Here is a 23445-nt window from a genome sequence, read left to right as displayed (position 1 = left end):
TGACCGTTTAAACTTGAATTTTATATGCCAATGATGATTATTGACTTAAATTAATGGCTTTTGTAGGAGGGAAATCGCCGAAAATGGTGGATTGGAAGGAAAGAGAACATGAAGATGTTGACACCCAGGCACTAAATGATCCAAATTGCCTGGAGGCTTTGAGGGCTTGCAGGCTTCTCAAATTCTTCCTTACACCAGGGATGCGGGATGAACCCGAGTTGCTTCGATACTTGATAAGCCTTTGGGACATTAATCGCGAGATTTTTGTCATTGGGGAATAGGAGCTGGAGTTGATAACTTCAGATATCTACTTCATCATTGGATTGTCTCGCAAAGGTGAGCCAGTGAACTTGTATGGGTCACGTCCGGTCAGGGCAAGCATATCTTCCCTGCTTGCCGAACACTGCCTTGAGGCCTTGAAATCCAAGAGTGGGAAGATAGAGATTTCCAGTGTGCAAGATTTGGCACTGAGGGTGCTTCTGTTGACTATCAACAGAGTGGCGGGGTCCCAGGCGGAACATGAGACTAAAAATTTGAAGTTCCTTTATGCTATTGACTGCACATCTCCTACGATCTTCAACTAGGTAGAGGCCATGAAGATGAACATCAAGCGCTAGTTGTCCAAGGCCAAGGCGGGGAATTTGAAGCAATTTGGCTTCGAATTAGTACTTGTGACCTTTTTCTTGGAACGAGTGCCACTGTTCCAATATCAGTTGACTGAGGTTTATCCTCCTGCGCCATGCGATCCGCAGATGGCCCGCTAGAGTCATTTGATACCTAGGATCACTGGGGGTCAGCATATGTCATACCGACTTGCATTCTTCTCATGGCTACGAAAACAGAAGATTGTTGTGGAGGATTGGATGTACAACGACATTGATTTCTGTGGAGATCCAGACATGCCCTTAACGGATGGAGAGGACTTCAATTACGAACGTAAAAAATCAAAATTTTGAGATTTTAAGATTTTTTAATTAATTTTGGTATATGCATGCTTACAACATTTCTCTTGTTTATGCAGATGTCGGGCCAAAGCGGCCAACTGAGATGTCCCTGATAGCGAGGCGCGTCCCTTGTCCTATTGATGTTGTTGCTCCTTATCAGGAAGGGAGCGACAATGAGGAGGAGATCGTGAGGATCCTCGAGGGCTTAACTCATGGTATCCTGGAGTATGCTCAGATAGGAGACATGCCTCGTCGGTACCAGAGGCATACAGTGGGAGTCTCAGATTGGATCTGCTGACTGCTGAGTCATGTTGCACGAGCTGTCTCATGCTACCATGACCATGCTGAGTAGTTCCTAGGTCCAGTACTTACATATTTTTTGAGGTCTACGTGCCACAGATGTACGAGGCCTGCGAGCCGCTGATGTTATTACAGGCACACATATTATTTTTTTGGGTTCTAATGTATCAAACATTCTCACATACACACACACACACATATATATATATGTTGTATTTTCCTATCTATTATGGTACAAATGGTTTGTCTTCTCTTTTACATGTTTCATAAATGTCTATCCAACACGTAATTAGCTAATGCATTTGTCAATGTATTCATGCATCTAGGAATATGCTGATATGTAATATAATCAAAATGTCTTTCCAATAGACGGATACGGAGATACATTCGTAATATGTGAGGGTTCCTGACAGAATATTGCCTGTTGAGTTGAAGGATGATAAGCTGTGAATCCAGGTTGACAACCAATTCCCTGATGCCCAGAGTGATGGCTTCTAACAACAGTTCGATGACCGCACTGTATTCAACAATGTTGTTGGTTGTACGACCCAGGCAGATACCTTGAAGGTCAATCAATTCACCGTTAGGGTCATAGATAGCCCATGCTGCGGATGATAGGTTCTGGGTACTACGGCAAGCACCATCGGCAAAACCAATGTGAGGAGTTGTAGACATCTGCAAGGCAAGAAAAGCATAGTAAAGAGGAAAGTTGTTTGAAGACTATCAGACAAAACCGCGTTGTACAAAAATGAATCACATATTAATGTACATAAGTAACCATGCAAGATGACCTAAGCATAGTACTTTTTGAGGTAGGAGTCCATGTTGGAACTCGGGTAATCAATCAACACAGATGAACACTAGAGTTTTACCATTGCCATGATGAGTAAGCATCGACTCAGCCAAATAATAGAGTAGAACTCGTATAAGGCTTTTCCCCCATGCTCCCTGGGCAAGGATGGGTTATGAGTCAGAGGACAATTGGTGAAAACCCGAGGAGGGTGAAAAATCTCGAGTCCATGAAGGGATAGAGGTGCCATCAACTGAAAGATCTCAGTTATGTCAAGATAAACTGATACATAAACACACAATAGAGAAGAGGACTCTTTGAGAGCGGTAGACATGACCGCTAGGTGAGGCAAGAACGAGGAGCAATGATGAGTATCGATCCATGGTGGTTCCTCGAGAGACATGATTTCCATGAAACCTTCATCAGCGAGGAAGGTCTCGGCTAAGGGATTAGATGATTCTAAAGTGCCAAGCCAGGGGGATTGAGAATACATATCGAGAGAGGTCTTCGAAATATAGGAATTAGAGGATGCAGAGGTCGAAGCCAAAACAATTTCCATGTAATTGACTTCGGCGGGACTAAGCGGCATAACCTCACCCCAAGTATCAACAGATCTAGTGCAGGTATGACCCAGGGATCAGCCTTGACTGAGATCATGTTGACAAAGGCAACATGAGGAGGTAGAAGTGGAAAAATTCCCATTAAGGTAGAATATTTGAAGAGACCCGCCCCCACACTCTCATAGGGAGCACCAGAGTGCTTGACGTACAGAACATTGCCATCTGAGGAGGAAGAGGCAAATAAAGACAACTGATCAAAAGTGACAATCTTCCCTTGATGGGGAAAATGGATTACGCGAAACAAAGAGGAGGCCACGACATGCATGCCATGAGTCCAACTTCGGCCGAGTAGAATATTATAATTGAGATTTGTGTCAACAATCTCTACTTCAACTTGCACTGTCTTGCCTTCCAGGGTGATGACAAGGTTAGGTAAGACACCGAAGGGTCACAAATCGCGCCCATCGAAAGCTTCCAAAGTGTTCAGAGACTGGTTCAATTCAGGGGAACCAATAGCATTCCAACATGCAGTTGACATGATGCAGGTGGAAGCACCTTCATCGATGACAGTGCGGTGGATGGTCTTCTCATTAATGATTACCCGAATAAGAAAGGTAATCTGATGAGGGAGTTGTGGAACATGATTCTCCAGATCGAAACATATCAAATTAGAATCGAGGGGATCGATGCCCCCGATAGCTGACAGCAAATATTTTTGTTGTGATGGGCAGCTTTGGAGTACCTCGAGAGCCGACATGGCTGACGGGACCTGAGACAAATCCTCAACAATATTGTAGTGTTGAGTGGCTCAGGCATTGGGATTATACGAGGATTTCTGCATCACACCTCGAGAGGGTGGCTGCGTCGCGGAATCAGGGTTAGGGCGCTCAATTTGCAGAGGGCTAGAACTCGGGATAGAAGAAGAAGAAGGTGTGGTTTTTTTTTCTTTCCCAGTTATCGGAGCTAGAGTTTGATAATATTTTGATCGAGTGGCCACATTAATAGGCGTGCACATCATGAACACTTGAGATCCAAAGGAAGTAGATCGGGGTTGGTCTACCATTTGGTTCTGCTGAGACAAAAATGGTTCTTTAAGGACAACAGGGGTCCCTTTGAGAAGGCGACTAACTTCAGATCCTCAAGGAAAATCCTTAGTGTAGTGATCCTCCTGGCAAATGAGGCAAGGATGCTTTGGTTTCTGTTGCGACGATTCGCCAACAGACGATTTGGGAGGACCTTGTCTCGGGGCATCAGCTTTAGCATTGCCTTTGTCTTTCTTCTTTCCTTTCGAGGATTTGTCCACTGCAGTAGACTAGACAACGTTGACCTCTGAGGTTTTACCAGGGCCAAATGGATTCTGAGGTGAACTATTAGGAGCAGCATTCGAGGCCGACTTCTGTTTGGAAGAAGTTTTAGCACGGGTCTGGGATATTGAACCAATAACTCCATCGACGGGAGGAACAACTGGTGACTTTGATGTTGCGGGATCAGATGATGGTCGGGAGCCTTAGGTAATAATTCGTATAAAGTGCTAGACTGAGAGTAAACCAGATCCAAGTACTGGGCACAAGCGATGGATTTTTCTTCACTGACGCATCCACCCATATCTATATTGCAATTGGGGCTATGAATGATTTAGTAAACCATTCAGTGAGCAACTAATCAACTATCTTGAATTTGATCCGGCGACGTCTACGTCTCCATTCACGCTTATGATCAGAAACAGGTTAAAGAAATTTTTCATACATAAAACTCCTGCGATCTGCAATATTGCAATATCGCGATTTCACGATAAAGCAATGTTGTGATGTCAGGCTAGATCAACGTTGCGATGTTGTGTTTTTGCGATGTTGCGATGTTGCAATCTGCGATGTTGCGAAGCAAATCGCAAAATCACTCCATCACAGATCTTTCGGGCACATAATTCAAGAAAAGTATTTTCCATAAACTGACACATGGTTATGCACTGTAAATGCTAATAAAGGAGTTAGTTGTCAGTTATTAATAGAATATGAGTGCGTGATTTTCGAAGAATCATTTCACGTAAGGTGGTGTATTTGGTATGTCTGCGGCATTTAAAACCTCTCCCATCACCCTTCCTTGTCATTCATTTCTACCTCACTTGTGAATTGCAGGAACAGAGAACATAGGACCATACAAAGTAATACGCAGGTTGAAATGGGAAAGAAAAACAAAGCCCCGAGCTCCAAAGAAAAGGAAATGGCACCTTTGTATACAGACACGGCTTGTAACAAAGACGTGGGAATAGCTACGTGGGAAGGCATGTATAATCTGCTCGAAGAGGAGAATCCCAGAATAATAGAAGTTACTGTTGTTGCAGGCTCATAGAGTCCTTCTGAAGCATCCCTAACAGAGCTAGCTTGCTCATTCTTACATCAGATAGCAGCAAGGCCAAAATTCCTCCCATACATAGACATGATCAAGTGGATACTGGATAGTGCAGAAATCAGAAATAAACAGTTCAAAGTTCATGGTCAAGGACTTATCAGTTCATTCGCTCTGCAGGATTTAAAGCTCATGTATCATCTGCCTGAGTCACATGCAACTTATAACAAGCAATTCATGGATAAATTCGTAAAAGAAAATCAGGACCTAGCAGAAACCGCCAAAGATTGGTCCAGGAGAGACGAACCACTGAAGAAAGATAAACACGGTATGTACAGTACTGGTGCCCTTACCTCCCCATATTGCTTTGCTGCTGCCATGCTCTGTAGAATATTTGGAATGCCAGATATCAACAAATTTTCATCCGAATGGCTACCATTATTGGATGTTGCCACAAATGCCACTATTGTAGATTGGGCCAAAATTTTATCTGATAACCTAGTCACGGCCATTGTCAGTTACCGGTCCAAAAGAGCTGCAGCCCAGAGAATTTATCCTCCTTTTTACCTATCTGCATATATTATGGATTCAATATGTTATGTTTCTAAGTTTCCTGTTATGGGTTGGAAGTGGACAACTCAAGACCCCTTACCCATCCATGTCTATCATAAAGAATTGTGGGACTCTCAGTTCACTCCATACTTCTACCAAATTTGTCATGGAATTATGCTGCCCTTGTACAGAATGTTGTATGATAAAGACCCCCCGAGGTGCTTGCCTGAAGCAGAGGTAGACATCCTCCCTGTCGCAAGATGGTTCGGGGAGGAATTGTTTACTTATGTCAGGGTATTTGGAAGTACTACACCCCCTCATGTCCTACCTTTGTATATCCTTGATAAACTCTTAGCTCGAGAGATTGCATATCAAACCTGTGGAGAAGGTGGTCTAACTAAAGACTTAAAGGACAAAAATAAGGCTATATGGCCACAGTTTCCTGTAGCCTGTGGGGCCTTTTCGCTATTTGATGTAGGTCACGCATTCATGGAAGTACAAAATATGACATGTTTACAACTATTCAAATTCCCGGGAAGACCATTTGACCCTAATGAGGTTGCCCAGAATTTCACAACTACAGTCAAGATAAAGGTGTTCTTTGGGAAAAAGGATTTATTTGATGATATATTCCAACAGAAAAGCACACTTGAAGAAATTTTGCGCGAAGCCCAATTGCAATTATCTCCAGAATATTTCCAAAAGTTCACAATATACAGAGAAAGAAGGTTAGCCAGTATTCCTCTAGAGAAACTACGCCTACCCTCAAGAGAACCAACTCCAAGTGTTAGTCTTAGTGGGAGTTCAAGCACTAACGGATCTAAATCCAAGTCTGAACAAGAAATGCCCGAACACTCTAAAAGATCCGGAAATGAGCAGGATAGGAGCGAAGGGTCAGTAAAGGATACTGCCCAGTCAATGGAACTTCTACATCAACAGGTTATTGCCTCCCCGCAAAAAGATCCCCCTCCTCTCATCATTCAAGCACCGCCAGTCACAACCAAATTAGATAAAGAATCGGAAACCTTCAACAAAATGATCAATCTTGAAGGACCAACCATGAAAACATCTATGAGCAATGCATATGTAGCAAAAGAAGTAATCACAACAACAATCAGTGATGTCTCAAATATGGAGCATATTCATGTTGCCCCATCTTCTGAGCTTATACTCAACATAGAAGAAATTCCCCCTCTGGATATATTTTATAGCCCACAGCATAAAGAAGTGGTAAGAAGACAGAGAAAGAAAAGGAAATTGGAAAATACACTCTCTCAAGACGCAGAACAATTAGACGTCTTGTGGAAAGATCCCACTAGCAATCCTACTGAAAATCTCACCAAACTATCTCAGATCGCAGGAGCATACGCCTTTGCAACTATTGATAAAGCATCTGAGGTATAGCAGTTGTTAAAAGAAAGGGAAGACTAGATATAAGTACTGCAACAACAGTTGCAACAAGCTAACACCAATAATGAAGCACAGAAACAGCTTGAAAGGTTGCAGCAGGACTTCCAGCAAATGCAGATAGGATATCAAAAAAGTTTGGATGAGAAAGGAAAGTAGTTACAGGATTTACAAGAGATGCACAAATATGACCCTAAGCTTACATAATTTATTACGGAGTCTATTTCCTTGAATGAACAATTACTACAGCAGCAAGAAGTGTTGGGCCAAAAGATATCACAGTGGAGTTATTATTGTGAAATTAGTGATAAGACCACTAATCAAGTGGTAGATTTACGAAGTGACTATGATCTGATTGATAAATGGGTGACTGAGTATTTAGCTTGGCAAGATAAAGACAAGGGAAGAAGAGTAGGTGCACCAAGGATAAACGAAAACCATAAAGAAATGCTCTTTAACAAATGGGATGAACAAATCAGGGAGGCAGAACAGGCGGCAGAAGGAGCAGCCATGGCAGCAAGCAGTCTTATTGATTGTGTAAATGAAAATTTGCACAAGGCAAATTTGATCGCAGAAACCACTCCAGGATATTTACCGAACGCACAGCAACTAGAGGCAGAATGGAAACAGAGAGCGCAAGAAAAGGCAAAAGCAATTCAAGGGCTGAGCAAGTTAAACTGGGAATATTACTGGGCATACTTGGTAAAGCCGCATAGCCAGTGGATGACTGTCAAGTGTATCATAAATGCGGCCGAAAAAATGGCACCAGCTCTCGTCGATTCTATTTTCTCAGCTCAGCTAAAAGCAGAAGTCAGCCAGCCGACTCTCCTTAAACAGATGCTGCATACGTGCAATTTTAAAGACCAAGTACAGAAGTAGTTTGATTTTAGGTTCAGTTTTAGCTTTAATTTTGTTTTATTTTCCTAGAAACAGGACGGTCATTTAAACCGCATCCTGAATTTTTGTAAATAAGTTATTTAGTTAGTAGTATTTAAACCCTTCATATGCATTTAGAGAAGGGTCCAGAAATTATCAAAAACTTGTGCTCAGAACATGCACTTTTGCACCGTCCGAGGAGGTTTTGATGAATGAATGGAACATGATTTGTTGATGTTTGCATTTGATATCTGCTACTGATGTTGCACTTCTGTACTCTTAGTGGATGTTAGAGCAAAGAGAGATAAATCATTGTCGCTTGAAGCTCATGAGTAGGACTAGTCATAAATGGTACTTTTATCTCTTGACCATTTCTGCTTATGTGTTAAAGTGATATACAATTTTTAGTTGTTTATGTATTATTGCATGAATGCCTGAGTTACCATTTGGCACTTTTGTACGGTGATGGCTATTTATTTATGCTTAATGTATGAATAGCTCATTATGCGATATGTTTTTCACAACTGTTTCGTCTAACTTTTTATGCGAAGTGGTTCACCCTTATTGATTTCTTTTCTCATAATAGCTGAATGATCTTTATTACCAGTTGTTATTTGAAATATTTTTAGATCACATAATATAAGAATTACATCCCGGGTTAGTATAGACTTATATGTTGCTGCTTATTAGATTACAATAGCATAGCATTAGATTAAAGTTAGAATTAGAATATCTCAATTAGGAACTGTTAGATCAGGAACATCAAAATCTACACACACACACACTCATAGATTGGGAAACTGGTCCCATATCCCCAGTCGGACCCGCTATACCAAATGGATAAGGAGTTTCCAACCAAGTTCCGGACCAGGCGGGTATCCCCCTTGTTGTAGACCCGATTTTCGGGGCTTCAACACTATGGAAAGATGATGAAGCACGTGATGAAGAAAGAGGACATGCTAGATGACACTCAAAGAACTGAGCATAAAATATAGTTATCATATAAGAAGACCAAGGAACCCGAGGTATGATAGAAGATCATGATCGCATAAAGACTCCATCTGATGCATAACCCTTTCGAGTGTAGGTACGAAAACAAAGCACATATTTCATGAAGTTGAAATACAGCTCCTAGCATAGTATGAATGATTGTTTACCGTTGTTTTATCATTGTGTCTTCATTGACATGTATGTTCAAGCACTGAAAGTCATTCAATGTGTTTCCTCTAAGTGTTTTTCTCCCTTTCGCTTGTTCGATCAACTGTCATCATTTAGCATGTTTGAACATTATGTCATGTTTGCGAACCTTTCCTGGTGTTTTCAAAGGTTGATCTTTGTGTATGCGAGTTGTCCCAGTCATGCAAACACTTGTCACACTCATACACAAATTCTTGAGCACTGTTGCACAAGTGTCGTCATGGTCATCCTAAAGTCTATCCCAAGTGTCACACTTGTCATTTCTTGTTGTGAGACAATCACTCAGAGGGTAATGCTTTACTTGTTATTTTGATGGTCTATCATTGTCGTGCCGTTGAAGTATGCTAAGTGTGTGATCATAGATTGAGTTAATCACAAGTCCATCTTTTTCCTCACTCTTAGCCATTTTCAGAAATCTTCTCGACCATGCAACTCAACTTCACCGAGCCCGATTGAGCTGCACACTATGCAATCTTAGCCCTCAATGATGTGACCTTGTTGATTGGAACTGCATAGGGTGCAACCATTATCCTCTAGGGTAGTTGCACTACGCATTTCCAAACTTCATCAACCTTCCTTAACTCCCAAATTTGCGCAACAGTTCCTTCTAGTGCGGCTTGAACTGTGCATTTCGCACTTTCAGTCCTCAAGCTTTTCCTTACATGTTGGAATCCAAAAATGCACAGAGAGCCCAGCCTCCTTTGGCCTCCAAAACTCTGCAGAGGTGACCCCCAATGTCCTCCCTCAACCAGAGCTCATTGTCATCAAGAACTGCGCAGTTTTCGTTTCCAGGCCTCTTTCTTGCCCAATCTTCCTTGCCTCTGAAAATTGCGCATAACTGACCTCCTTTAACTTCACCAATCATTGCTAACTTTAACTGCACAAACTTGTCTCCCAGTGGCCACTGCACTGTTGAAATTTGGTACCGGAGGACAGGTGGTTCCCTTAGGCTTTGATCTTTGGCCTAGGGAAAAGTGTCCAAAAGAATTTAATTTTTCTCCTAAAGTGACTTTATAATTTTATAAAGTTAAATCTAATTTAAAAGTGACTTTAAGTGATAAAGTTACTAAGTCTAATTTTAAAGTAACTTTTATAAAGTAAATGAAAAATTAGAAAGGAAAAGTGACTTTGGAAATAAATGACTAAGTGGGTCTTTATTAAAGTGGGGTGAATTAAAAAATAGAAAGTGAGATTTAAATGAGCATGTAATCTCAACCATTGATCTAAATCTATTTCAGCCATTGGATTTAGATATCACCCAAAAGTCACTTGGATCACCCAAAAGTCACTTGGAGTTATATTAAAGGAGGAAAATGAGGAAAAGGTCATTCATTCTTTCATGAGCAGATTGGGAGAAGGAGAGCAAGAGAGCAAGAGAGATTTCTGAGCAGGGAGGAGAAGGAGCCAGCAGCTTGGCACACATTCCAAGGCAGCAGTTGAGCAGATTTGTACAGCTGATTCAGCACATAGTGAAAGGCAGATTTTTGCACAAAAATCGAGGAGCAGTTTGCTGATTTTTTTGCACACAAAACGGAGGCCGTACAACATTTATTGCTGTCCTGTTTGCTGTAATTTCCAGATTGCTGTGAGGCACGGGAAAGGAGATAAGTTGTAAATTTGCTTGCTGATTTTTTGCTGAATAATTCTCACTGTAAAAAGGCAATTTTCAGAAATAAAGAAGAGCTCTCAAACTGGTTTTCCCCAAGAGTTGTAGGGGGTTTTTCCAGGGTCAAGTTGACCAAAAATATCAGTGTTTTAATGTGTTTTAATGGCTGTTTTTTATTGCTGATTTTTAATTCTGCAATTTCCAGCATTCTGAAAAATTTCCAGAATTTGTGTTTTCAGCAATTTTATTATTATTATTATTATTATTATTATTTTTTTTTTTTTTTTTTTTTTTTTTTTTTTTTTTTTTTTCAGTCTGTTAAATGTATGGTTATGGGAATGGGCATTTAACTACATGGGAGAAATAAGGAGAAACTGAAAACCAGGGTGGGAAAACAGAGATTTTTACATGGTATCGGAGCTTGAGTGCTGAAGGTCAGTTTGGGACAGCAAAAGGAAAAATTACAGTTGCTGATTTTTCACTCAGAAAATTCCAGCAAGCTGATTTTTTCATAAACAGCAGTTTTATCTTTACTACAGCAGTGCTATTTTTCAGTTTTAGTACAGCAGGATGTCATTGGGATTGAGGGTGGAGGATAGGCTGGATGGACATACAAATTACAGTGTTTGGAAGGAGAGAATGCAGAGTATCTTTGAGGAGGCAGAAGTCTGGGATATCATGGTGCATACCGCACAAAACCCTGTTGTTGTGCCCACTGATGTTACTCAGTTGGCTGAGTATAAAAAGAAGAACAATAAGGGTAAGAGGCTGATTCTAGACGGAATCAAAGACCATTACATTCCTCATGTGAGAGGAAAGAGCAATGCCCATGAGATGTGGACAGCATTGTCCAATCTCTATCAGAGTACCAATGAGAACCGGAAGATGGTCCTGAAGGAGAAGCTGAAGAACATTAAGATGGGTAATGATAGTGCAGCTGGATATCTCACAAAGATTACTAATGTGAGAGATGAGTTGGCAGCGATTGGAGAGGCCATTCCACCCACTGAGTTGGTGCGGATTGCAGTGAATGGCCTCCCCCGTTCATGGTTGAACTTTGCTGATGGGGTTTGTGCACGTGAGACCCTTCCCACATGGGAGAGGTTTTGGGATGATTGCATTCAGACAGAGATCAGGAAAGGTCAGCTTGGGGCAGCCAAGCCAGTTGAGCAGGATGAGGATGTAGCACTGGTGGCAGGAGGCAAGAAAGGCAAAGGGAAGAAGCAGGCTTCCACAAGCGGTGGTGGAGGCAAAGGCAAAGGTAAAGGTAAACAGAGTAACTCATAGAAGGACTATTCCAAAGTGAAGTGTTGGAATTGTCAGAAGATGGGACACTATGCAGTTGTGTGTCCGGAGAAGAAGAAGAAGAAGGGGAAGAACTAGGATGTGGCAGCTTCAGCAGAGATTGAGGACTTTGCTAGTCGTTTTGACCGAGAGTTTGCGTTCACTATGTGTGAGTCCTCTAGTGCAGGATCACCTGCCACACAGGTTCAGAGGGAGCATGCTTTTCCCTCGATTAGCGGAGCATCTACAGGTATCTGGTATGTGGACAGTGGGGCTTCACGTCACATGACAGGAGTCCGTGAGTACTTCTCAGAGCTTTCAGAGAGTGGAACTGATATTGAGGTAGTACTCGGTGATGACAGAGTTGTTAGAGCAGTCGGGTGGGGACAGTGACATTTCAGAGGGAGTCCAAACCTCCCTTGAAGGTGTCAGAGGTTCTTTATGTGCCAGGGATGAGGAAGAACCTCATATCCGTCTCAGCTTTGGAGGACAGAGGATATGAGGTACTGTTCAGGGGAGGACAGGTGTTGATGTATCCCAGGGGCACTCCAGCTGATTCAGCTAGAGTGATAGGTGTATGCCATGCAAAGGTGTACAAGTTTGCATTTCAGCCCCTTTTGGCATTGAGCAGTAGTACCGACAGCAGAGCTAGCAGTTCTGAGCTGTGTGAGATTTGGCACCGCAGGATGGGACATATGTATCATGGAGCCTTGAGGACATTGCGGGAGATCACTACAGGTGTGCCAGATTTCAGTACTGATCACTTTGATACTTGCAGAGGTTGTGCGATGGGCAAGTTTGCCAAATCCCCTTTTCCCAGCAGTGACAGCAGAGCGACGGTGATACTTGATTTGATTCATTCCGATGTGGGCGGTCGGATGTCTCATGTTTCCTTGAGTGGATACGAGTACTGTCTTATTCATTGATGATCACTCCAGGAGGACCTGGATTTATTTTTTGAAGACCAAGAGTGAGGTCTTCAAGCGGTTTCAGGAGTTCAGAGCTCTTGTGGAGACTCAGACAGGTCGAAAGATCAAGTCCTTGAGGTCGGACAATGGAGGAGAGTACACCCTTGGAGAGTTTGTTGACTATTGTGCGGAGGCAGTCATTAGGAGGGAGTTCATTGTTCCTTACAACCCCCAACAGAACGGGGTTGCGGAGAGGAAGAACAGATCCATTATAGGGGCTGCCAAAGCCATGTTACATGATCAGGGGTTGCCATTGTTCTTGTGGGCAGAGGCCTGCAACACAGCTGTTTACTTGCAGAACAGGAGTCCGCATCGTGCCTTGGGGCACATGACTCCGGAGGAGGCTTTCTCTGGGAAGAAGCCTGATCTTGGTCATCTTCATATCTTTGGATGCATTACATACTCCTATATACCCAAGGAGAAGAGAACCAAACTAGAGCCCACCGCAGAGAATGGTATCTTTGTGGGCTACAGTGAGACCTCAAAGGCCTTTCGGATTTACATTCCTGCACAGAGGAGAGTTGTTGTCAGACAGGATGTGAAGTTCGAGGAGGACAGGGCCTTTAGGAGGTCACGGGAGTTAGAGTATCTGGATCAGCCAGACCCTCAGCAGCAGTTGAGTCAGTCGCAGGGATCCAGTGGGCAGGGATCATGAGGATCAGGAGGTACATCTATGAGGATGTCAGGTCCGTCAGTGAGCAGTGGCTCATCAAGCCAGAGGGGTGGTGCTTCGGGCAGCATGCAGAGCAGTTCACTAGGGAGTCCACTGATGGACAGTTCACACGGTACCTCAGCTTCTACAGGTTCAGGTGCAGGCAGGAGGACAGCAGACAGACAGTCAGGAGTTCAGGCTACTGATGATGATGAGGAGGAGTTTCATTCTCCGGTGGGAGAAGTGCGCTCAGGGAAGAGGAAGCCCAAGTGGCTTCAGGACACCTTGAGAGATGCCACATCTGTTGCTGAGCCGAAGAGGCCGGTCAGAGAGAGTAGACCACCTGAGAGGTTTTGTAGCTATATGGCGATGGTTACTAGCATCCTTGACTCTGAGCCTTCTAGCTATGAGGAGGCAGCTAGCCAGCAGGTTGGAGAGAGGCCATGCAGGAGGAGTATTCTTCTATCATGAAGAATGATGTTTGGGAGGTGGTGCCGAGGCCTGAGGGCAAATCCGTGGTTACTTCCAGATGGCTTTACAAGGTAAAGCATGCTGCAGATGGCAGCATTGAGAAATTCAAAGCGAGGTTTGTGGCTAGAGGGTTCTCCCAGGTAGAGGGAGTTGATTATGAGGAGACCTTCGCTCCCGTGGCTCGATATACTTCGATCCGCTCCATTATATCGATAGCAGCAGAGATGGGTTGGAAGATCCACCAGATGGATGTGAAGACCGCATTTCTCAATGGCTTCATACAGGAGGAGGTGTACATTGAGCAGCCACAAGGCTTTAGGGTGCATGGGAAGGAGTCCCATGTGTGTAGATTGGAGAAGGCCCTTTATGGCCTGAAGCAAGCTCCCAGAGCTTGGTACTCCAGGATAGATGCATACTTGCAGGGGATGGGTTTCACAAAGAGTGAGGCAGATCCGAACCTTTACTTTATTGTGATTGGTGAGGAGCCTCTCATTCTGGTGCTGTATGTGGATGACTTGATCATTACAGGTGCAGAGAGACTCATAGAGCACTGCAAGAGAGATCTTGCGACGGAGTTTGAGATGAAGGACATCGTCTTGATGCATTACTTTTTGGGTTTGGAGGTGTGGCAGGAGGAGGGGCATTTCTTCCTGGGGCAGGGGAAGTATATTGTGGACATCCTTAGCAGATTCCACATGGAGGATTGTAGACCCATGTCGACACCGATGATCACCAACTGGAAGAAGCTTCATGCTTCGGATTCCGAGTTGGTGGATCCCACATTTTACAGGCAGCTGATTGGTTCCTTGATGTATTTGGTCAACACTAGACCATATATCTGTTTTGCAGTCAACACGATGAGTCAGTTTATGTGTGAGCCTAGGAAGGTTCACTGGGTGGCTGCAAAACACATTTTGCGGTACTTGCAGGGGACAGTGGATTATGGTCTGGACTACAGGCAGGGAGATGGAGTGAGATTGGCAGGATACACTGATTCTGATTGGGCAGGTTGTGCTTCTGATAGGAAGAGCACTTCAGGGTGCTGTTTTGGGTTGGGTTCAGCAGTAGTGTCATGGTTCAGCCGGAAGCAGCAGTCAGTAGCACTGAGTTCAGCGGAAGCAGAGTATATGGCAGCCAGTCTAGCTAGTTGTGAGGCTATCTAGCTTCGCAAGATGTTGTTTGGCTTATTTGGTCAGCCGTTGAGACCTTCAGTGATTTACTGTGATAATCAGAGTTGCATTAAACTCACGGAGAATCCAGTATTTCATGACAGGTCAAAGCATATCGGGATCAGATATCATTTCATCAGAGACTATGTTCAGAAGGGAGCTGTGAAGCTTGAGTATATTTCCACTGATGAGCAGGTTGCAGATATTCTTACCAAAGCCTTACCACGGGGCAAGCATGTCTACTTCAGAGACAAGATGGGTGTGGTGAGGAACACCTTCCTCAGTAAGAGGGAGTGTTGAAATTTGGTACCGGAGGACAGGTGGTTCCCTTAGGCTTTGATCTTTGGCCTAGGGAAAAGTGTCCAAAAGAATTTAATTTTTCTCCTAAAGTGACTTTATAATTTAATAAAGTTAAATCTAATTTAAAAGTGACTTTAAGTGATAAAGTTACTAAGTCTAATTTTAAAGTAACTTTTATAAAGTAAATGAAAAATTAGAAAGGAAAAGTGACTTTGGAAATAAATGACTAAGTGGGTCTTTATTAAAGTGGGGTGAATTAAAAAATAGAAAGTGAGATTTAAATGAACATGTAATCTCAACCGTTGATCTAAATCTATTTCAGCCATTGGATTTAGAGATCACCCAAAAGTCACTTGGATCACCCAAAAGTCACTTGGAGTTATATTAAAGGAGGAAAAGGAGGAAAAGGTCATTCATTCTTTCATGAGCAGATTGGGAGAAGGAGAGCAAGAGAGCAAGAGAGATTTCTGAGCAGGGAGGAGAAGGAGACAGCAGCTTGGCACACATTCCAAGGCAGCAGTTGAGCAAATTTGTACAGCTGATTCAGCACATAGTGAAAGGCAGATTTTTGCACAAAAATCGAGGAGCAGTTTGTTGATTTTTCTGCACACAAAACGGAGGCCGTACAACATTTATTGTTGTCCTATTTGCTGTAATTTCCAGATTGCTGTGAGGCACAGGAAATGAGATAAGTTGTAAATTTGTTTGCTAATTTTTTGCTGAATAATTCTCACTGTAAAAAGGCAATTTTCAGAAATAGAGAAGAGCTCTCAAACTGGTTTTCCCCAAGAGTTGTAAGGGGTTTTTCCAGGGTCAAGTTGACCAAAAATATCAGTGTTTTAATGTGTTTTAATGGCTGTTTTTGATTGCTGATTTTTAATTCTGCAATTTCCAGCATTCTGAAAAATTTCTAGAATTTGTGTTTTCAGCAATATTTATTTTTTTTCAGTCTGTTAAATGTATGGTTATGGGAATGGGCATTTAACTACATGGGAGAAATAAGGAGAAACTGAAAACCGGGGTGGGAAAATAGAGATTTTTACATGCACAATTTTTCTCCTTAGTGAAGATTGTGCTCAAAAGTTCCTCAATCAAGCCTGAGCTACGCTCTGCGTAGTCTCGATGATCAAGCTCTCTCCTTGCCAACTGGAATTGCGCAACGTGTAGTCACTGAGCCATGTCTCCCATCCTATGACTTGCCCCAAGTTCAGTCCATGAATGATAATGCACCATCTTAGAGTAGGGAGTTTTCAGATTGATGTCGTCCCGTCATGAGTGAATTGCAAGAACATGTACACTCTCAAATAATGGTGAGATGATGGAGAAGGAAAAGTAGGAAGGAAGCATGCCTAGGCACTCACTTGTATCTAAACCGACAGATGAACCTATCGAGAGCAAGCAAAGGACACAAGTTTGCAACCACCTGCCAAGACCGAATATCATTGAATACCCCACACCATCAAGCTATGCAGAGGAAAGGAGAAATCACATCCAAGAACACAGTCTATCACTCAGCAACAATAGCGGCTTGATATTGCCACATAATCAAGCCTGTCCATGTTAGCAGTGTCATGTCAAGTCGTGTCATGAGTTGTCACATGCCGCATCACCATTTTGGGTCATGCATATTGTAAACCAAATGTATTGTAAAGTGAAAGTCCAATGGACACACATGAATATGAATAGTCATGTAAGTTGAAAAGTCATAGGAAGTTGAACAATCATGAGGGTAGTCAAAGAGTCACAAGGGGTAAGCGTCACCCCATTGGTTATATATACGCCCTCATTGTATGAGAAAAGGACTTTTCACCTTGGCTCCTCCCACAAAGCATTAAAGAGATCAGTTAGTTCTTTGAGGAGCAAGGAGTGGCTCTAATTTCCCATTACTAGGGCTAGTGATGTATAATGTAAATATGTGTCTTGGAACTTTTTATTGATTACAGAAGCATTTTCAGGCCATCACTTTTCCATGCATGACTTATGGATGTTTGTAAGACTATTTGTGAGCGTTTGTATTTCATGTTCGTTTTCACATGTACCAAGATAGTTGAACTTCTTCGGTTGTTTTAGTGCTTATCTTGTAGGGAACGTGTTGTAATGGTTGATATTTTTGTCTCATCCTTATGGACTATTCTGCAGGATACTAGACACACCTTTCCTTACTCATCGATTGTAACGATCGTCACATCCGTTGTGGACTACTTCGTTGGATGGTAGACAAATATTTCCCTCTTCATTGCTTGTAACGACTGTCACATCCAATGTGGACTATTCCGCTAGATGTTGGATAGACCTTTCTAGTTCACATGTGTCTCTTCCTAGGTGGTACTATTACCTCTCACTTAGAGGCCCACCTTTCTCCCCGCCCCTCCATCCCCCACTTTTACAGTAAGAGAAAACTTGACACGATTACGTTGCACACTCACCAGGAACACTCACCTTGTTGTTCGAAGATACCATTACATCACTCTCATGTGTTGATAGCTAGAACCAAGGCAGATCTTTGAGGATTTGGAAACCAAACCTTTGTACTGGATGGGACTCCTTTACCAAATGGTGTGAGGTATAATTGGGACTTCATATCGGGTAGATCCCCTTGGTTGATAGATTTCCAACATCGTCAACATGATCTTTGCCACATATCCAACACTGCAACAATCCCCTACCATCACCTCTATTTTTTTTATCTCCAGGTTGTGACCCATGTCCCTTCTCAACTAAATTGAACTTCTTGTGAGGAACAAAATTTTCTTTCTCACCTGCATCCTAAGGTCTTCCCCACTTTGGTGGCCATTTTCCTTTGACTTTCTCATTTCCTTTCAAGTCATGCTTAGGCTCAGATTTGCGCTTCGACTACTCATAACAATGCTTCAACTTTCGTATGGCCTCCTCCAATGATCTAGGCTCATCAAACTCAATTTGGTATCTATATGCTATTGGTAACCCATTGATGAATCTTTAAACCTTAGCCTTCTCCTCCTTGAGGTAAGGAACATATCTCAACAACTCCAGGAACCTACTAATATACTCATCATCTGTCATGGAATCCATATGCAACTCATAAAAATTTGTAGCTCTGTCATCATAGTATCTCTCTGAAAAGTAATTCTTCTTTAAGAGCCTCTCAAACTCATCCCAAATCACATCATCCTCCTGAATACCTTTGACATTATTTACATCTTCCCACCAAGTATCTTCTTTCCCTTTAAGACTGAAGGTGATTATCTTGGATTTCATGTTCTATGGGTACCTATGCAATCTAAAGAATTTATTCATCCTAAGCAACCATGCCTTTGCATCTTCTGCTTTATTAATCTCTCCATCAAATGTAGGAGGCTTTACTTTATTGAAATCCTTAGGTAAGGTAAATACTCATCCCTCCTATAAGGATGATGACTATGATAATATCTCCTGGATGAGGAACTAGAATGATGCCCATACATGCCAGTCTCTTGTCAGGTGTATCTAATGATCAACCACCTCTAACTGTGTCCCCTCTATCCAACCTATATCTGGACCGAGACTTGCTACCATAGGATCCATTAGTTTTCTCTGCCTTCTCTTGACTAATCCTCAATTGTCCCTGTTTCTTCAATTAACCTCTACCTACTTCTCATGAGCCCTTGCAAGTCTTTCTGAGCCTCAACCAACCTTTCATTGTCTTCTTTGGAACTTCTGATCTCTTCCCTCAAGCTCCTCAATGTATCTGCTATATCAGGAGAATACTCTTCTCCTTGCTACCCAACTACTTTGTAGGGAGAGTCATGGGAACTGTAGTCTACCATTTTTCTTGTCATATTTGATTCTCTTCTTCCTGCAAGTTCACCATGTCAGATAAACCAAGTAGATACCAAAAACAAATCCATACCTTAGTGACATCCAAGGGAGGCTTATATCATCTGCAAGATCAGTCCACATTAGCATGTGCATGTATAATCATAATCATATCCATATAATCATATCAACACATCAGCATAACAACATAATATGTAAATATAAGGATTCCAACATAGGTGGTAGAGTGAGGGTCCTTGAAATATTTTTTTCTTGATATGATCCCATGTAAGGATCTTCTTTCTTCCAATCAACCAAAGGAATTGTGTGACCTTAGTCTAAAGACCATTCGTCCAATTTTTTTTCCAAATAGGCTCTATGTGGGCATCCTTAAGACTAGCTAATAGAGATTAAACATCCCTTTAGTTCGATAACCCCATCAAATTTTTTCTTGATCCTAAGCAATATAATTTTTTTTTTAGCTTTGAATCTCCTTAGCTAAAATAGGCCATACAAAAAGGGTTGGGTGAGTTGGTCAATCTTCAATTGTTTCCCATTCATGCCATAACATAGAATCTTGAGCCAATTTCCAAAAGTACTATACTATAATGCCTTGATGTTCTGAAGTAAATACCTCTAATTCTCTAAGATCAGCTTAATTCCCCAACTATTGCATATGTTTCTAAGCATCTCCTCCTAATTTTTTTTATTGGGATGAGGAATGGCCATATTTCCTATCCTAGATTCGTTTCTCAAGATTATCTCCTCCTAGAAGCCATCGATACCATAAGTTTTCTCCCAAGGCTTTGTTTAGGATCTTCAGATCTATCAGGCCTAATCCTTTGACCAACTCGAGGATATAAAGATTTTTCGAGGCAACACATAATCATTTATAGTCTTTCGTTTCTCCTCTCCAAAGAAAATATTTGTAAAGGGAAGTGATGGATTTGAAGATAGTTTTTGGAGCAACTAAGGTTGATAACTAGTATACAGGGATAGATTGAAGAATAAACTTAAGAGGGACAAATATACCCGCTAAGTTGAGAGACCAAAATGCCCAACTATCAAGCTTATTGGATATCTTTAGAAGACTGCCTTGCTAATAGGTAGATCTCAAGGAATTTTCTGCCAAAGGAGCTCCCAGGTATTTAACAAGGAGATTATTGATCTGAAATAGTCTAGGAGTCAAGTTAGGTGTCTTTGAACAATCACATGGTTTTGCATAAGTATACATTGGATTTTGCCCCATTTATCATCGTACCTAAGGCCTCCATAAAGTCATTGAGGATAGTATTTAGAGTTGTAGTCTCCCTCATGGTGTAAAGGAAAAAGAGCATGATCAATGAATTATTGATGGATATTAGGTAGATCATTACCATAAATATGAAGACCCTCAATGATATGATGACTACCTGCTTCTTTAAGATATCTACCTAGCCCCTCAATTTCCAAGATGAAAACAAACGGGAGATATGTCCCCTTAATAAAGGCCTATAGAGGGGTTAAAAGTCATGGTTAAGGAGACATTTAGGAGAATAGAGTAAAGGCGGTAGATATTATTTAGCGAGGATATTATTGATCTGAAATTCTAGGAGTCAGACCATGTGTCTCTGAATAGTCACATGGTATTGAAGAAGTATACATTGGATTTTTCTCCATTTAGCATCATACCTGAGGCCTCCATAAAGTTGTAATCTCCTTCATGGTGGGAAAACAAAAGAGCATGATGTCATCAATGAATTGTTTATGGATGATAGGTGAATCATAACCATAAAGATGAAGACCCTTAATGATATCTTAATGGTCTTCTTCTTTAAGGTATCTACCCAAATCCTTGATTTCCAAAATGAATAAAAAACGGGAGATAGGGTCTCCTTGATGGAGGCCTTTAGAGGCATTAAAAGTCATGGTTGGGGAGCCATTTAGGATAACAGAGTAAAAGGGGGTAGGGATTAAAGAATTGATCCAAGCGATCAACTCGGAAGAAAATCCAAAGGCTTGAAGAGTTTGAAGAATATAATCCCAATTTAACTAGTCATAAGCTTTAAAGAGGTCAAATTTGATTAACGTATCAACCCACTTGGATATCTTCAAAGAGTGGATAAGAATATGTGCTACTACAAAACCTGCCAAGAATTTGACAGTGTTCCACAAAGCCTGTATGCACTGGAGAAATTACAATGCTTTTCAAAAAAAAATTAAGTCAATTCACAATAACAAAGGATATAAGATTATATACAACATTGCAAAGGAAAATTGCCAGAATCCACTAGGATTATCTACTCTACCAGCTTTAGGGATTAAAGTAATGAAAGTAACATTAAGACCCAACCATAACTTTTGGGAGCAGTGGGATTCTTCAACCAATGCATGCACTTCATGTCCTATGCATGACAAATAGGCTTGGAAAAAGTTTGTTGTGAAGCCATTAGGTCTAGGAGCTCTTTTTAGGCATTTCCACTACCACCTTTTCCCCCTCTGCAAATGAGATTTCCCTCATCAAGGCCTCATTATGATCTAGGTGAATGAGGTTAGGGATATGTGAAGTAATTCGTTGAATAATAATAGATATGTTAGGTGATGCAGGAGCATGAGGCTTGAAGGCAAAAGGCTTCGAACTTATTCCAAAAATACAAAAAAAGTTTACAAGCAAAGGAGTGGGATCTTTTAGCTGTCAATTTATAAGCTTTCTAGACAGGATTTGAGCTAGGATTTAGGGATTGAACGATTTTGTAATTAATTCATGTAGTTTAGATTCAGTTGAGATTCTCGAGGAGAATATCAACCAGATTAGATATTGGTTAAGATTAGGCAAATTCGGTCCAATGTTTAAGGATCTAATTGTTAGATGAAATGGTATTTATGTAAGTTCTGAATGATTGTAAAAGGATTTTGACTGATTCGGCTTATTTTGGCCATATAATATTAAGTTGCAGAAATTATATCCCTGTGTAGTTTTCTGTGTAATTGGTCGATTCCGGAGGTGTTGCATCCCTCCGTAGTACCTCTGTGTATTATTGAATTTCCAGTTTGGCTTGAGAATTTAGAGTTCTATGTGATCACATTTAATCTCTTTTCGCCATGTATTAGCAACTGCAGGGGTGAAAGTGTATGGATTTCTTAGTCAGGGTTGAAGCACCGCACTCATTCCTGGCCGTTGATTTCATTGTCAACGTCTTACTCACAATCAATGGCAGGGGTTGGGCCTGTTTTTAACCCGCGTGTTAATAGAAGTCCCCAGAGCCATAGGATTTAGTGGTCTTCGTTATCCAATGGATATCGAGTCTTAAGATGATCAAACGTTAATCTCAAAGCTAGACCCAAGCCTTATCAGCTTTGTGAGGGTGGGAAAATTTCACGCAGATCCCCATGCGATATCACTGCTGGCCGTTGGATCATTGCTGACTGCTGACCATTGGATTAATATCACATCACATCATTCATGAGTGAAGGAACCCTGGCCTGGAGTAATTGTGATTTGCGATGTACGATGCTTGGAGGACTATTAAAGCACTTGTCATTACGGGTAAATTAAGTAGTTATGCTAATTTAGCAGAATAGATAACTTTGGAGGTAGATAATTGAAACTCTGCAGGAAATCCAAGAAGAAATTCCGCCTGAACTTGTAGAAATTGTTTCCGGATTTGAATGATTGTCCATTACACCTGCACCTAGGCCACCATTAGGTGAGGTATCTATAAGAAAGGAATGATAGTAGGATATGATTTCCTATTCCAACTCCTCACGTTGCACTATTTGTTTCCCCTCACTAGAGGAAAGATAGGATATCCTATTATTATGCCAATGTATAATCATAACTTTATGGGAAAAGTTTGGAGTTCTTCTCTCCTTCTTTCAGTGGTTGCACCCAAGATTTTTTCTTCCAAAGGGTCTCTTCCTATCTACTTTGCTGCTCAAGTTTATTGATCAATTGTCATTCTTCCTTAATCAAATCATCTATGCACCCATCCAAGATTATATGCTACTATATCTCTTGCATGCGTGTCTCCAATACCAAATTTTCTATGGATATATGTCCAAACTCTTTTTTGTTCCAATATTTGAGTTTTATCTTAAATTCCTTGAGTTTGAGTTGGAAATTGTGCATGTGATTCCAACCTTAGACTTGCAAATCCCCCCTACCAGCTTTTGGCTTTGGCCATAAATCAGTGTCATATAACCAGAAACTCTAGAATCTAAAGGGATGGTTGCAATGGGCAACTTTCAGATCCAATTCTAAACAGATTGG

At 41.6% G+C, this 23445-nt stretch overlaps 1 protein-coding gene across 1 annotated transcript in view; it reads right to left on the bottom strand.

The window, feature by feature from the left end:
- LOC149184688 (chaperone protein ClpB1-like) overlaps window positions 1–23445 on the bottom strand; it is a 40639-nt gene that overhangs the window by 16149 nt on the left and 1045 nt on the right. The window lies entirely within an intron of this gene.

This window comes from Pinus tabuliformis, chromosome 3_2, assembly GCF_031772625.1.
Source record: "Pinus tabuliformis cultivar Carrire ecotype Pingquan chromosome 3_2, CPIR1, whole genome shotgun sequence".
NCBI classification, from domain to species: Eukaryota; Viridiplantae; Streptophyta; class Pinopsida; order Pinales; family Pinaceae; genus Pinus; species Pinus tabuliformis.
This window is presented reverse-complemented; position numbering and strand designations above follow the sequence as displayed.